This window comes from Mustela lutreola, chromosome 15 (assembly GCF_030435805.1).
Source record: "Mustela lutreola isolate mMusLut2 chromosome 15, mMusLut2.pri, whole genome shotgun sequence".
Lineage (NCBI taxonomy): Eukaryota > Metazoa > Chordata > Mammalia > Carnivora > Mustelidae > Mustela > Mustela lutreola.
Genome location: NC_081304.1, coordinates 25489411 through 25502715, shown reverse-complemented (window position 1 = coordinate 25502715; position 13305 = coordinate 25489411). Strand labels below are relative to the sequence as shown.

At 53.4% G+C, this 13305-nt stretch overlaps 2 non-coding genes across 2 annotated transcripts; both read right to left on the bottom strand.

Annotated features, from left to right (window-relative positions):
- Positions 1-12103: 12103 nt before the first annotated feature.
- LOC131817229 (small nucleolar RNA U2-30) lies at positions 12104-12173 on the bottom strand. Its single transcript, XR_009348413.1, has one exon. It is a non-coding gene; the product is annotated as a small nucleolar RNA U2-30 (small nucleolar RNA).
- Positions 12174-12359: 186 nt separating this feature from the next.
- On the bottom strand, positions 12360-12439 carry LOC131817232 (small nucleolar RNA U2-19). The gene has a single exon (XR_009348416.1). It is a non-coding gene; the product is annotated as a small nucleolar RNA U2-19 (small nucleolar RNA).
- Positions 12440-13305: the final 866 nt, after the last annotated feature.

Sequence of the window (13305 nt, the reverse complement as noted above, 5' to 3'; positions counted from 1 at the left end):
GCTCCTTTGGGGGTGTGGTGCTAGGAAGAAGGTGTGTATGTATGTGTGCGAGCATGACCTTGCTGCTGGAGTGTAGTTTTGGGTGCGGTAGGGGTTAGGGGGTACGGGGTATGGGATAAGCAGCACATCTGACAACTATAAGCTGATTTGTGGGCTGAGTATTAGAAGACTGTGCATGCTGGCTGCGGTGGGCTGCGGGGCTCTGTCTCTGTGGTCTGTACGATGAAGAAAGAACACGGAGATAGTGTCTGTGTGGGGATTGGAGGGGTGGGGGGCTGGGACGGTGTGTGCTTAAGTGATGCTCCCTGTGCCTTTGGGTGTGGTGGGTCAGTCCCTAGGAGCTGGAGAGTCAAGAGGTGTCCCGGCATACCAGAGTGGGACTCCAAAGCCCTGGGGCTTCCTCCACCTCTTCCAGCCTCCCCACTGCCTGGGCCCCACCTGGCCTGTGAGATCATTTCTCGCAGCCGAGCAGAGAAGCCCCTGACCTTTGGGGGGGCTAGTGCCCGGTGGGCTGCTGTGCGAGGACCAGGTTTGCAGCTGTGCTGGAAGCCTCTCTCTGCGTCCCTCTGCCAGCTCCGCAGTCCTGGTCTCCTTTCTGGCCTCCAGGTGGGTCCGCTGGCTGTGTTTCTGGCCGCTCCCTGGAGAGCCCCACCTGTGCCAGCTGCCCATGCCAACGTAAACAGGGTACTAAGTGTCTGCGCCGGTGCCCGCCGCGCTGGGCACTGCCTCTCTGCTCTAGGCTCTGCTGTGGTTTGGGTGGCCTCCTCCCGCTGAGTGGCAGGTCCGATGCCCCAGGCCCCATAAACAGGGTTTTCTGGGCAGCTAGGGGTTATGGGGACCTGGTACGCAGCCGGATAATCAAGTTAATAGGGAGATGACATGTTACCACCTCTAAGTGGGGGGGAGGGGGGCTCTTGTAACTGGTGCCCCCCCACCCCTCCCAGGCAGCACTGGTGGAATCTTCTATTCCCTTCCCCTTGCTACCCCCCCCGCCCCCCCAACCCCCTCGCCTGGGATCTTGGCACAGTTCTTGGCACCTACTTTATTTGTGAATGCAAATATCTCCTTAGTGGTGGCCCCCTGGCGTGCTCCTCTTGTGCTGTCCTGTTTGCTCTCTCCTCAGTCCGTGGATAAGCCCTGTCCCCTAAATCACACACATGAGCTATGAACTTGGATGTGTACCTGGTCCTCCAGACGTGACAGTACTACACCTACCTCCCCATCCCCAGGGCCATCTCACTCTCTCCTCCCGGTACTCAGGTCTGTGAGCCAGCTCCTTGGGGGCGGGTTCTCCTGGCCTCCCCACTTTCTTCAGCATCCTCTCCCCTCCTCTGGGGCTCAGTCCATGGTGGGAGGGGGCCCTTATATACCTGTCCACCTCCTGAACTCACTTCTGCTCCCCTCTGCAGGGCATTGGAGAGGCAGGAGAAGCCCCTGAGGGGCAGGCAGTGTGGGTGGAGGGGAGGGGGTCCAGGGCAGGGGTGGGGCAGCGGGGAGCAGCAGTGGGACAGTCTCCCTCCTGGGGCGACCTGGAGGCCCTTTACCCACCCTCCTGGAGAGAAGGGCAGAGGGGCCAGGGGCCAGGGGACAGGCAGGCGTCTGGGCCCACAAGTGCCACACAGAAGATGCCAGGTGCTGCCAGGCCAGGGCCAGCCCTGTCTTCCCGGGCTTCGTGTTGTCACGCACCTCGGTGTTTCTGGGTCTGTGTCTTTCCTTCATTCTGTTCCTCTGTGTGCGCATGTCTCTCTCCCACTGTCTTCTCGAGTTCCTTCTCTCTTGACTTTTCCCTCCCTTCTCTATACTCGAGGGGAGCAGCTCCAGTCCGGAACTGGGATCCCAGAACAGAAGGTGGCTTTTCCAGAGAGGTCCTTGGCCTCGGCCTGTGGTCTCAAAATAACCACATCCAGCTTTCCACTATTTTTGCTCAACCTCTGCCTCTCCCACCCCCCGGAATCTCCCTGTGCCTGGGGCCCTTGGAACGAGAGCAGTCTTGCCCTTGCCAGGTTGGGGGGCAGGAGGGGCTGCCCATCTTCCGAACTGCTTGCTTGGCAACTAGGGGGCGAAGGCACCTCTTTCTCTCTCTCTCTCATTCCTGAGAAACCTGCATTCAGGGAGAGAGCAGTTTGGGCCCCATTCCTGGGTGACCAGATGCCCAGTGTGCCCAAGATCCAGATCTGTGCCCTTGCCAGGGTGTAATTGTTAGCAGCACCCCCAAAATATCCCGACAGGACTATAAATGAGATCCCCATGCCGGTCAGACCCTGAGGAACCTCACAGCTTCCCCCACACACTTGAGCCTCCTGGGAGAGCTGTGTAGCCTGCTTGGGCCTCACCCACCCAAGGACAGCAGGGCCAGACAGCAAAGAGGGGAGCTGTATAAATAGTCATCTTGGGGGGAGGCCCCCCAGCATTGGGCGGGGTGGAACTACTTGCTGCAGAGGGAAGAAGGAGAGTTGTGGTTGCCCCCAGGCAGCATGTAATTTAAGATTTATTTTGGGGCACTCTCTTCAGCTCGGGTGGGGCTGAGGTTAATTTAAGGGTTTAATGGGGTGGGGGTTAGAGAGGAGGGAGGGAGAGCAGCCTTCCCCCTCGGGCCTGTCTGGGAAGACTGCCACCCCCCTCGGACGCTGGGTCCATTTGACGAGCCCTCCCTTAAACCCGCTGCACCTGCTAGCCAGGGCTCCCACTTACAGGTCTCACCAAGAGCCGAGAGAGGAGCGGCCGCCTCCGCTGCCGCTGCTACTGAAGACAGCAGTGGTGGCTGTGGGGGTGGGGGGCAGCGGTCAGCTGGGTCAGCCAGCATGTAAGCCTGAGCTGGAGAGGGCCCTGCTGGAGGAGGCTCCTGAGCCGGGCTGAGGAAGCAGCCATTCCTGGGAGCTCTCTAACAGCTCAGCTCCCGCTCCTGGATGCTCCCTTCCTGTCGTTCCTCAGAGGGGCGGGGCTCCTAATCTGATGGAGGAGACCGGCTCTGCCCACAAGGAGCCCTGGGTCACAGGCTCGTTCAGTGGCTGGTCATTATTTTCTTCACAACCCCTATCATGATCTTCATTTTTAGTCTGGGTTTGTTGACAGCTTCAGAGTCTGTGTCTCATCCTAGAACTTAAACTCTGGGACAGCAGGAACTTTAATCTGGCCCCTCCAGCACTTGCCTAGCACATAGTAGGAGCTCAATAAATATTTCCCAGATGGATGGATGGATGGATGGATGGATGGGTGGATAAACAAGAAACAGCACCAGGTCGGAGAGCCCCAGGTCAAGAGACACCTGTGGACATGGTCTGGGGTCTCCCTTGGCACCCCACACCCCCGTGCTCTGGCCCTTTCACCTGCCTCCTCTTTGGGACCAGCAGCCACCCTGAGCTATGGGCTGCCATGCAGATGTAGGCACCTTTCCACGGACACACCCTTTCTTTCTCACCCTCCCCTCCTCCTGCGGTTCCTTTTGCTACCATGGCCACTTGGACCAAATCCTGCTAGTCCTTTCAAGCCCTGGGTAGAGTCGGTCACCTTTTTGGTGAAGTCTGTTAGGAACCCTCTTTGGGATCCAAACCCCCATAGCCTCTGGGCTCTCTGGGCCTCCGGGCCTCTGCGCCTCTCCTCTCAATGCTGGGGACATTGCTTCTTTCTCCTTTAGGAGAAAGCCTGGGGGCTAGGCTGGCATGGAGCTGTCCGGGAGCCTGGCAGCCCACCAGGATTTAATCTATGAGACCATGAGTCCCCCGGGAGGCCAGAGGTGGGCTGTGTGCTCTTCTCCAGCCCAGCTTCGGGATCTGGGTGATTCTCTGGTGAGAGGCGTGTGGGATGGTGGACAATGTTGTTGGTGTTGGAAGTGGTGGAGGTGGGTGATTTCAGGGGCTAGAGATGGCAGCCAGGACCCAGATGGGGGAGGGGGACATGGAGTTCCTCTTAGAAAGAGGTGGAGCCTTGGGTCAGAGAGAAGGAGTGAAGTTGGAGAGGGCACCTGGGGAGGAGTGAGGGGCATTGAAGGGTGGGGGACACGAGGGGATGGAGAGGGTAGGGGATCTGGGAACAGAGAGTCAAGGAGAGGCATGACCAAGGGTCAGAAAAAGGCAAAGGCTTCTTGGTCCCTAGACCATGTGTCCTTTCTCCGGCCTCAGCCTGCTTCACCTCTGTGGCCCTCGACATTGTTGGCCTTAAAAAGACCTCCTCCTTGGGGCACCTGGGTGGCGTGGTGGGTTAAGCCTCTGCCTTCGGCTCAGGTCATGATCTCAGCGTCCTGGGATCGAGCCCTGCACATGGCTGTCTGCTCAGCAGGAGCCTGTTCCCCCCTCCCCTGCCTCCTTATGATCTCTGTCTGTCAAATAAATAAATAAAATCTTTAAAAAAAATAAATATAAAGAAGACGCCCTCCTCCTTTGGGGACTTTGGCAGCCCCTCCTCTCCCGCTTTCCCGCCTCCCTCTCTGGCTACTCCTTCTCTAGCAGGCTCTGTCTCCTTGGTCTTCCCATAGGTTTGAGCCTGGCCTCTCTGCATCCCCTCCAGGAGCCCTTTGTACCTCCAGCCAACCCCCGGGGGGTAGGGGCAGCATCCCGTTGGATGCCTGCACAGGCTTATCAAAGCCACTGAGTTCTACAGAAAACTGCCCGGCCAGATGTTCCAACCAGAAAGCCAGGAGCCAGCCCTTATCCCTCTGCCCATCTGTCACCACGTCCTGTGACTTCTGCCTCTTTCCACCCTGCCGCCACTGGCCTGGGCCTGGCCGCTGTCACCTTCTACCTGGACCTCTGGTGACAGCCTCCTAGGAGCTGCTCCTCTTCCATTCTGATCACTTCCCAGCCAGTCAGTCCTCCTGAAATCTTCCTGGATCATGTCATCTGACACCCCCCCCAACGTGCCCCCTCTCCACCAACCACCCTAAGTGCTCCTACAGCTCCCTCCTTCCCTGCTCCCTTCCCCATCCTCCCCCTGCAGCTTCTATACCTGCCACTTCTATACCCGGTTCTCTCTCCTGCTGGGTCTTGCAGGGGCTGTTGCAAGTACTGCTCCCCGGAGGCCAGCCCCACTCCCCCTCAGGCCTCCAGTCTGGGAAGACTTTCCTGATGCTCTGCTCCCGGAGCTTGGGTCAGGAGTTCTCTCCCAGGGGCTGCTGCAGCCTGGACCTTACCTCTCCGCACCCCCCTACCCCCTGCATTGAGCTACAGCACACTTCAACTCCTTGCTTCCCAAAGCCCTCCTGGGGCAGAGGCTGAAACTGCCCATGACAAGGCCTGGCACCGGCCCGGTAGGTGCCAGGAATTGCTTGTTAGTGGAACATTCATTCAGGGGAGACTGACAGGGCAAGAAGGAGGAAGGCAAGGGGGCTTCCTCTCAGGACAGGGGAGTGAGGCAGGGGCATGGGGGAGCTCCCAGGGCCTGGGTTTGAGCAGGAGGCTTTGGTTGGGTGCTGGCCCCGGCATCCAAGTTGAGGCTGCCCTGGGCCCGTGCTGCTTGTCCTATGGAAACAGACCTCCTCTGGAGACACAAGACTCAGTAGCCGGCTCCGGCCCTGGCCTCTGCCTCCCAGGATGGGCTAAGGCTGTCCACCCTGACCCAGCAGCTGTGTCAGTACCAGCCTGGGGTCCGAACAAACTGGCTACACACAGATTCGCCCATGGTCTCCTCCTCCTTTGTGGCCAGTTCCAGGGGGGACAATGCTGTTCCCTGGCGTCTATGGACAGTGCCAAGTGGAGATCTTTTCTGAGAACTTGGAAAAGAAAAATTCATAGTCCGTTTTACTCCCTACCCGCTACTATGTCCTTGCATGTTTTAATATGAAAATAATGCTTTAAATCACTGACTACTGGGGGAAAAAAAATGGACACTCTGGGGAAATGAAGCAAATGACCAGGACTGACTTGGTCTTGCCCTTTTCGTGGGTTTGGCATGAGTGCAGACCAGGAGCTCGGGCCCAGGTCTTCAGCCCCGCTTGGCTTGCACAGAGCATGTCTGCAGCGTCCACAGAACAGACGGTGGGCCGGTCACGCGTTGGCTGAAGACAGTGGCCTGCATTCCATGGAGCAGTGGGTGTGAGGACCCAGTGATTCTCCCTGGGAACCTTAGGTGCCAGGCTGGAGGTCTGGGAGACTGGCCCTCTCCAGGCCTCCCTCTGGGACGGGCAGAAGCAGAAGGGAGCATCTAGGCCTATGCCTCTGGCCTGCAACCGCCACCCCCAGCTTCCGGGGAGCAGGCTGGGGGCTGGGGGTCCAGGCAGCGGCTGCCCCCTTGCCGACTAGAGGAAAGGGTGAGCTCACCCGCTGGCCCCCGCAGAATCAACCGGGTAGGAGAATAATTAAAATGCCAGAGGTTAGGAGGTGAAGTTACGATGGAAAGAATGAAGCCCGGCGCTGCCGCCGCTCGCCGGCTGCTCTCCCACCCCGCTCCCTCTGCCAAGCCCACATTTGATTTTTATTTCGGGAGCCGCCAGCACAGCACTTGGGAGGGAGCAGAGAAACCTCACTCCTGCCGGCCCTGCCACGTCTGGAGCTGGGGCCCCACGTAGGGGAGGGGCTCCTGGGGCCCTGAAGAAGAGCCTAGATGGCCCTCACCCTGGGACCAACCAGGCACAGGGGAGGGCGGCAAGTGGGACAGGAGTCGGGCTGGGAGGCAAGGAATGGAGACCCAGAAAGAGTGAAGGATATTCCTTCCTGTTTTCATTGCCCTTTGCCCCTTCGATTCACTCATTTGAAGTGAAGGAGAGAAAAAGCCTCCAGCCTCTAGCCTGCCCCCTTGTTCCAAATCACCCCCCACACACTCTGGGGATGTCCAGTCCGTTGACACGTAAATGTATGTGGAAGGGCTCTCTCTCCCATCTTGGTCCTCATAATTTGCTGTGTGATCCTGGGGAAGTTACTATCCCTCTCTGGGCCTGTGTTTTTCTGTGAAATGGGAGGGTAGGTAAGACAAGCAGGTTCGTGTCTAGAGGCCTGGGCACTGTCTTCCGCAGGGCATCTTCTCCCAGGCACATCTCTTATGTGCCCCCCCCCCTCCAGGCACTGGGAAATGGGGGAAGCTGCTGGCCCGTCCTCTGAAGAGCACCGAGCCCCTTCTTCCTGTAGACGGGAGCCTCGGGGGCCAACTCACATTTTCCTGCTCTCGGCTTTCTCTACCGCCCGTAATACACTCCAGATGGTTTCTCCATCCGAAAGCCGAGGCAGCAGATTCCAGAGGGAAAGTGGTTGGGCTCCTCTCTGGGCTCCTCTTTCCATCAGGCTGGAGAGGGGGCCTGGGTCAGGGACTGGGGTGGCTGGAAAAATGGAGTGGGGAGTGGGGGTGGCGTTAGATTGACGGGAAGAGGGTGGGAGATCTCCCCGGGCTCCTCTCTGCCAGACAAGGTGCTGGGATCAGTGGGAGAGACGGGGCTGTGCGGGGGGGGGGGGGGGGGGGGGGGCACGGCCAAAAGCACCTCGTGGCTTCCCGCAGGTTCGCTCCCCGACAGGGCAGCCCATCAAGTACTGTTCAGGGGGCTCTGGGCCCCGGGCAGGAAGGCTTTCCAGGATTTCCAGTGCTGGGAAAAGAACAGCATCCAATGAGCCAGACACAAATCCTGACTCTGCCACTTTGAGGCTCTGCAAACTTTGACTTCTTAGAGCCTCCGTTTCCTCCCCTATGAAATGGGGACGGCTGAAGCGGATTGGGGTCGTGGTGAGCGTGACGTGGATCATGGACAGAAAGGCTTCCAGGTGTCCAGAAATACCCAGGAGCTGCCTGGGGGACCCTCTGAGCACACAGCTTGCCTTCTCCTTAGGACAAAGCCCTGGACCGCCCTGACCAGGCACCCTCTCGCTGCAGCTTCCCCGTGGTTCCTTCTAGGACCCCAAGGGGACTTTAAGGCACCGTTTGGAGGCTGTTTTGGCCATAAGCCTGGGGAGAGGGTGCTATGGGCCTGAGTCTGAACCCAGGCCAGCGCTGGCCTCCTCCCAGGCCCCGCCCCCTCCACCTCAGCCTCTGAGGACTGAAGCCTGGGCCTGGAGAGCCACGTAGAATGAGGGGGCTGAGAAGGCGGGGCTGGGGGTGGGGTGGGGGGCAGTCTCTCCCAGCCAGGCCCCGCCTGCCCCTCAACTTCCCTGCCAGGCCAGCCTCCCAGCCACGCTCAAGCCTTCTCCTCTCCGCCTCAGCTGTACCAAGGGGAGCGCTTCGATTTTTCCACCAGAAGAGCCAAGAGCAAAATGGGAAACAAATCCAGCCTGGTCCCCCTGCCTGACCCATGGGGAATGGAAGGAAGCGGACAGAAGCCCCCAACCCATTCCCTACCCCCACTCCTATTCCCCCACCCAGGACACAGGCCTGCTCCAGGATGCCTGGGGCCAAAGGCCTAACTGAGGAGGGGAGAGGAGAGGTTGGGGGAAACCTCACTTCCCCACACCCACCACGAGGCAGAAAGTCTGGGGCTCACACTCTAGCTGCTCCCCCCATCCCTCGCCCTGGCTTTCTGGAAAAGAATGAGAAAAGAGGCCTCGTCTCTGAAGCTCTGCCTTGGGATCATTATTAGAGGGGAAGGGATGGTTGCTGCTCTCAGGTGCTCCCCGTCTAGACAAAGAGATGGGACCTCCCAGCCCCCTTCCAATTAATAACCTCCCCCAGTCTCTTCCCCTCATTGGGCTCCCTCCTGCCCCCAAGCTCCCCTCCCTCACTGACACCGCCCTCACTGAGTAGCTCTCCCCACCAGCATCTCCTGTTCCCTTGCCCACCTTCTCCACCTACCCCCCTTACCCTTCTCTGCAGTGAGCTTACCTCAGCCACTCCAGGAAACAGCCGCTGCACAGAGATGAACAGAGATGCAGGCAGGGTCCCAGCCAAAGTCCTGGACACCTGGCAGGCCTGAGTCTTTCCTTTCCTCACCCTATGAGGTGGTCCCCTCTCCTGGCCAAAGCCCGTCTCCCAGGGCTCAGGCGCCTCCCCGGGCTCAGGCGCCCCCCGCCCCCACTCCTGCCCCCGCCCCCCACCCCCAGTTCTCGGGGTGCTGCCTGCATCTCCCACTGGATGGGTTTCCTTCCCATCTGCCCACCGACACAGGCTACAGTCTCTCACCTCCCTGAGTCCCTGAAGCCCCACATCGCCTTCCTGGCTCTGTTCTCCCTTCCCAGCACACTTCTTCTAAGGGCTGTCTCAGCAGCCAGTGAGCTCATTCCTTAACCTGCCCCAATCTGGCTTAACTCTGGGACCCTGGAAGGAACTCTGTCTTCAGAAGGAATGAAGTTTTCCATGGAGGAAGATGGCATCAACCAGAGCCTCGACAACCTGTCCCACACAGAGTCTGCCTTTCCATAAAAAATTGCCAGGCGGCTGTCTTCTCCTCCTCCTCCTTGCCCTCCTCTTCCTTTCCCTCTTCCCTTCAGTTCCCTTTCCTTCAAGAGAAATTCAGTCCAGTCCGGAAGCCTTTGGATAAGTCAAGATAGATGACCCTGGGGGTTGGGAGTGGGGAATGCAGCGGTCCTGCAATGGTTTGGGGGCTCAAGTGAAGTAAGGAGGGCTTCTTTGCTTGGGAGGACAGCCAGAACAGGACCAGCAGTGGGGCAGGGGAGAGAGAGAGAGAGAGAGAGAGAGAGAGAGAGAGAAGAGAGTCAAAGCTCAATTGTGCAAGCAGATAGCCTCACCCACATGTCAGCACTCAAGCAGGAAGAAGGCATCCAAGGAGGAAGGAAGATATCTGCGTGCAGGCCAGCTCCATGAGGGAGATTGGTTGGACCCCGAAGGGGCATTTGACAAAGGTAGTGGCCAAGTGTTGAGAAGGGGGTTCTACAGGGGATGAGAAGGGCATCCCTGAAAAGGAGAGGGCAGGGCATCCAAAAGGTGTGGAATATCAGAGCCTGTTGAGGTGAAGAGCCCATCCATGTGGGGAACAGAGTGGTGGTGGTGGCCTGGGGTAAAGTGTTGGAGCCCAGGAGGGCACAGGATAGGGAGCAGGGGCAATGGGCCATTGGTTACCCATAGTGGAACCAATCCAATAAGGAAATATATTGAGGGAGTGAGCCAGGTTTCCCAATGCTGGCAAAGGATGTTAGAAGTATGGGAAGGGAGAAAACTATAATGAACCCTACAGTGTTGGTTTGGAATTGGAGGTATTGGTGAGAACTCATGATTTTCAAAGTAAATAGGTATAGAAATAAGTGTTGATATAAGTGTGTATGATATGTTTATGTTGTGTGTTTGTGTCAATGCATGTACATTTATATATATATGCATACATTTCCTAGCTTTACCCACTGAGAGGGCTTGGGAGCAGTGACATCCTAATAATAAAAAGCATAGCTAGCCCCCAAGTCTTGATTTCTTTCCTTTTTTTTTGGTTAAAATACAGTTGATACACCAAGTTAACATTAGTTTCAATAACACAGTGCACAATAACACAGTGATTCGACAGCTCTATACGTTATGCTATGCTCTAGTCTTGATTTCTGACTACCACTGTCCACCAGAAGAAACCAGGACTCCTTTCAGGAAATGGCTGATTACAGGGATGGGGCAGAGAGAGTACAAGACAAGCCTGAATCATCTTGTGCCAGAAAATAAAGAAGTACTCAGAAATGATTAAACAGAGTTACCATATGACCCAGCAATTCCATTTCTGAGCATACCCAAGACAAATAAAAACACGTGTCCACACAAAAACTTGTGCAAGAATGTTTACAGCAACATTGGTCATAATAGACAAAAGGTGGAAACCACTCTCAAATGCCCATCAACTGATGAAAACAAACGAAACATGTTCTCCATACAATGGATGGAGTATTATTCAGCCACAAAGAGGAATGAAATAATTATACCCGGTACACCTCGGATGAGCCTTGAAAACATGATGCTAAGTGAGAAATGTCACATATTATTTGATTCCATTCATATGAAAGTCCAGAACAGGGAGATGTATAGAGACAGAAAGTAGATTAGTGGTTGCCTAGGGCCGAAGTGGGGACAGGAGGATATGAGGAAGATAGCTAAAGATTATAAGGTTTCCTTTTGAGATGTTGAAACTCTTCTAAAATTGACTGTGGTGATGGCGGCACCCATCTGTGAATGTACTAAAAGCCACTGAATTGTACACTGTAAATGGGTGAATTGTATGGTATGTGAATTACGCTCAATAAAACTCTTCCAAAAATAAGTACTAAAAGAATGATGGAGACATATCAAAAGAGTACAGAAGCTAGCTGGAAAGGACCTCCATTGGCTGGATGGGGTTCTTCTGAGCATCAAAATCATTAATGATATTAATAGATTCTTACTTACTGAATAAAATAGAAATCCACGATTCCATACTGATATATATAAATGAATACGTGGAAAGTCTGTCGAGGAATGTAATATTTACACATTCTCGAAGTACTTTCCTACAAAATGTGTGTCAATTATACAGGGAACAGGGTAACTTTAGAGTGGAGAAGGCTGGCAGACACCAACTTGATCAAGTAGTCAAAGTGAACATCACAGTGATGGGACAATCATGCCCTACCCAATAGGATGCAATAGGAGAGAGACATAGTATCATTTCTGTGACATTCTTACATGAAATGCTCCACCTGAATTTAATCATGAGGAAACACCAGACCGAGTCCAAGGTAAGAGATCATCTAACAAAACAACGGGCCTGTAATCTACAAGAGTGTCCTCAAAGTTAAGAAGAGACTGAAACACCATCCCATATTGGAGGAGACTAGAGATATCTGAGAACCACGTGTAACATATGATTCTGTCCTGGATCCTTTTGCTACAAGGACATTATTGGGGTCGCTGGTGATACATGAATGGGAGGTGTGGATTAGATGGTAGTAATGTTCCAGTGCTAATTTCCTGACTTTGATGATGGTATTGTGGTTATCCAGGAGGATGTCCTTCTTCATAGGAATCATACATTGAAGTGTTTGGGAGATGGTGGCAACTTACTCCCAGATGAGTTAGTGAAATTGTTTTTTGTATTATATTAGGGACCATTCTATAAGTTTGAGATTGCTTCAAATTAAATAAAATTAATCATCATGTATGTGAAGAAACGGGACTAGTTCCTGAAACCTAAGAGAAAAACAGATCATAGAAAATACAACCTCAAAGGAGACCCAGATATTAGAGTTATTGGACATTGTTTGTTGTTGTTGTTGTTGTTTTTCAATTCTGAGCTCACATCAAATGTAAAAAACTACATAGTTATAAAGGTCAGTAGTAAAACCTTTTCATCATTGTTCAGATCTGATTGGCCTTTTATATACACGCCCTCATTTTCTTTCATCCATCAACAAGTCCTCAGTTATCTGTTGTCATCTTTACAAACACACACACACATGTGCATGCGTGTGCACCCACAGACAGACAGATACACACACACACATAGACCTAAGCCTTATTGTTTTAAATTACTTTAAATATTTGCTTCTCAGAACTACAGAGATCATGCATTAGGTAGACTGTAAGGTCTTCTGACGCTCAAATTTGGCTATTTTCATAAGACACGATTTGAAAATAAGATAATACTGTGTAATAAAAGAGATAACAAGTTGTAGGCTTTCATAAAAGAATTGGGATTAATGAACAATAAAGAATCAAATGGAATCCTAGAATGGAAAAAATACAATAACTAAAATTAAGAACTTATTACACAGATCTTGATGTATAGATGGAGCAGAAGAGAGAATTAGTGAGCTGGAAGAGAGTTCAGTAGGAAATACCTAGACTGAAGCACACCACAGAAAAAAAAAGATGGGAGGACACAGAAAATACTGTTAGTGTAACATGCAACACAACAGAAGTTCTAACATATGTTTCTGGATTCCAAAAAGGAGAAGAGAGAAATAATGGGGTAGAAATAATATTACTGGCCAAAATACACTAGCCAAAAATACTTTATACTTGACATAAGACTCAAACTAAATAGGATGATTACAAAGAAACCCTACTCAGGCGCACTGTAGTTAACTTGCTAAAGATTAAAAACAGAGATAAATCTTAAGAGGCACATTATTACTTTAAGGAAATGACCCAAAGACTGACAAATTGAAGAGATGAAACATACACGATCTAAATGTGTTTTGAATATAGTTTGAATAGATGGGATTAACAGCATATTAGACATAGCAGAAGAAGAGATCAGTAGACTCAAAGCCGTATGATGATATAATAGCAGAATGTTTCTTTTCTTTTCTTTTTTTTTTTAAAAAGATTTTATTTACAGACAGAGATCACAAGTAGGCAGAGAAGCAGGCAGAGAGACAGGGAAGCAGGCTCCCTGTTGAGCAGAGAGCCCGATGTGGGGTTCGATCCCAGACCCTGGGATCATGACCTGAGCCAAATGCAGAGGCTTTAACCCACTGAGCCACCCAG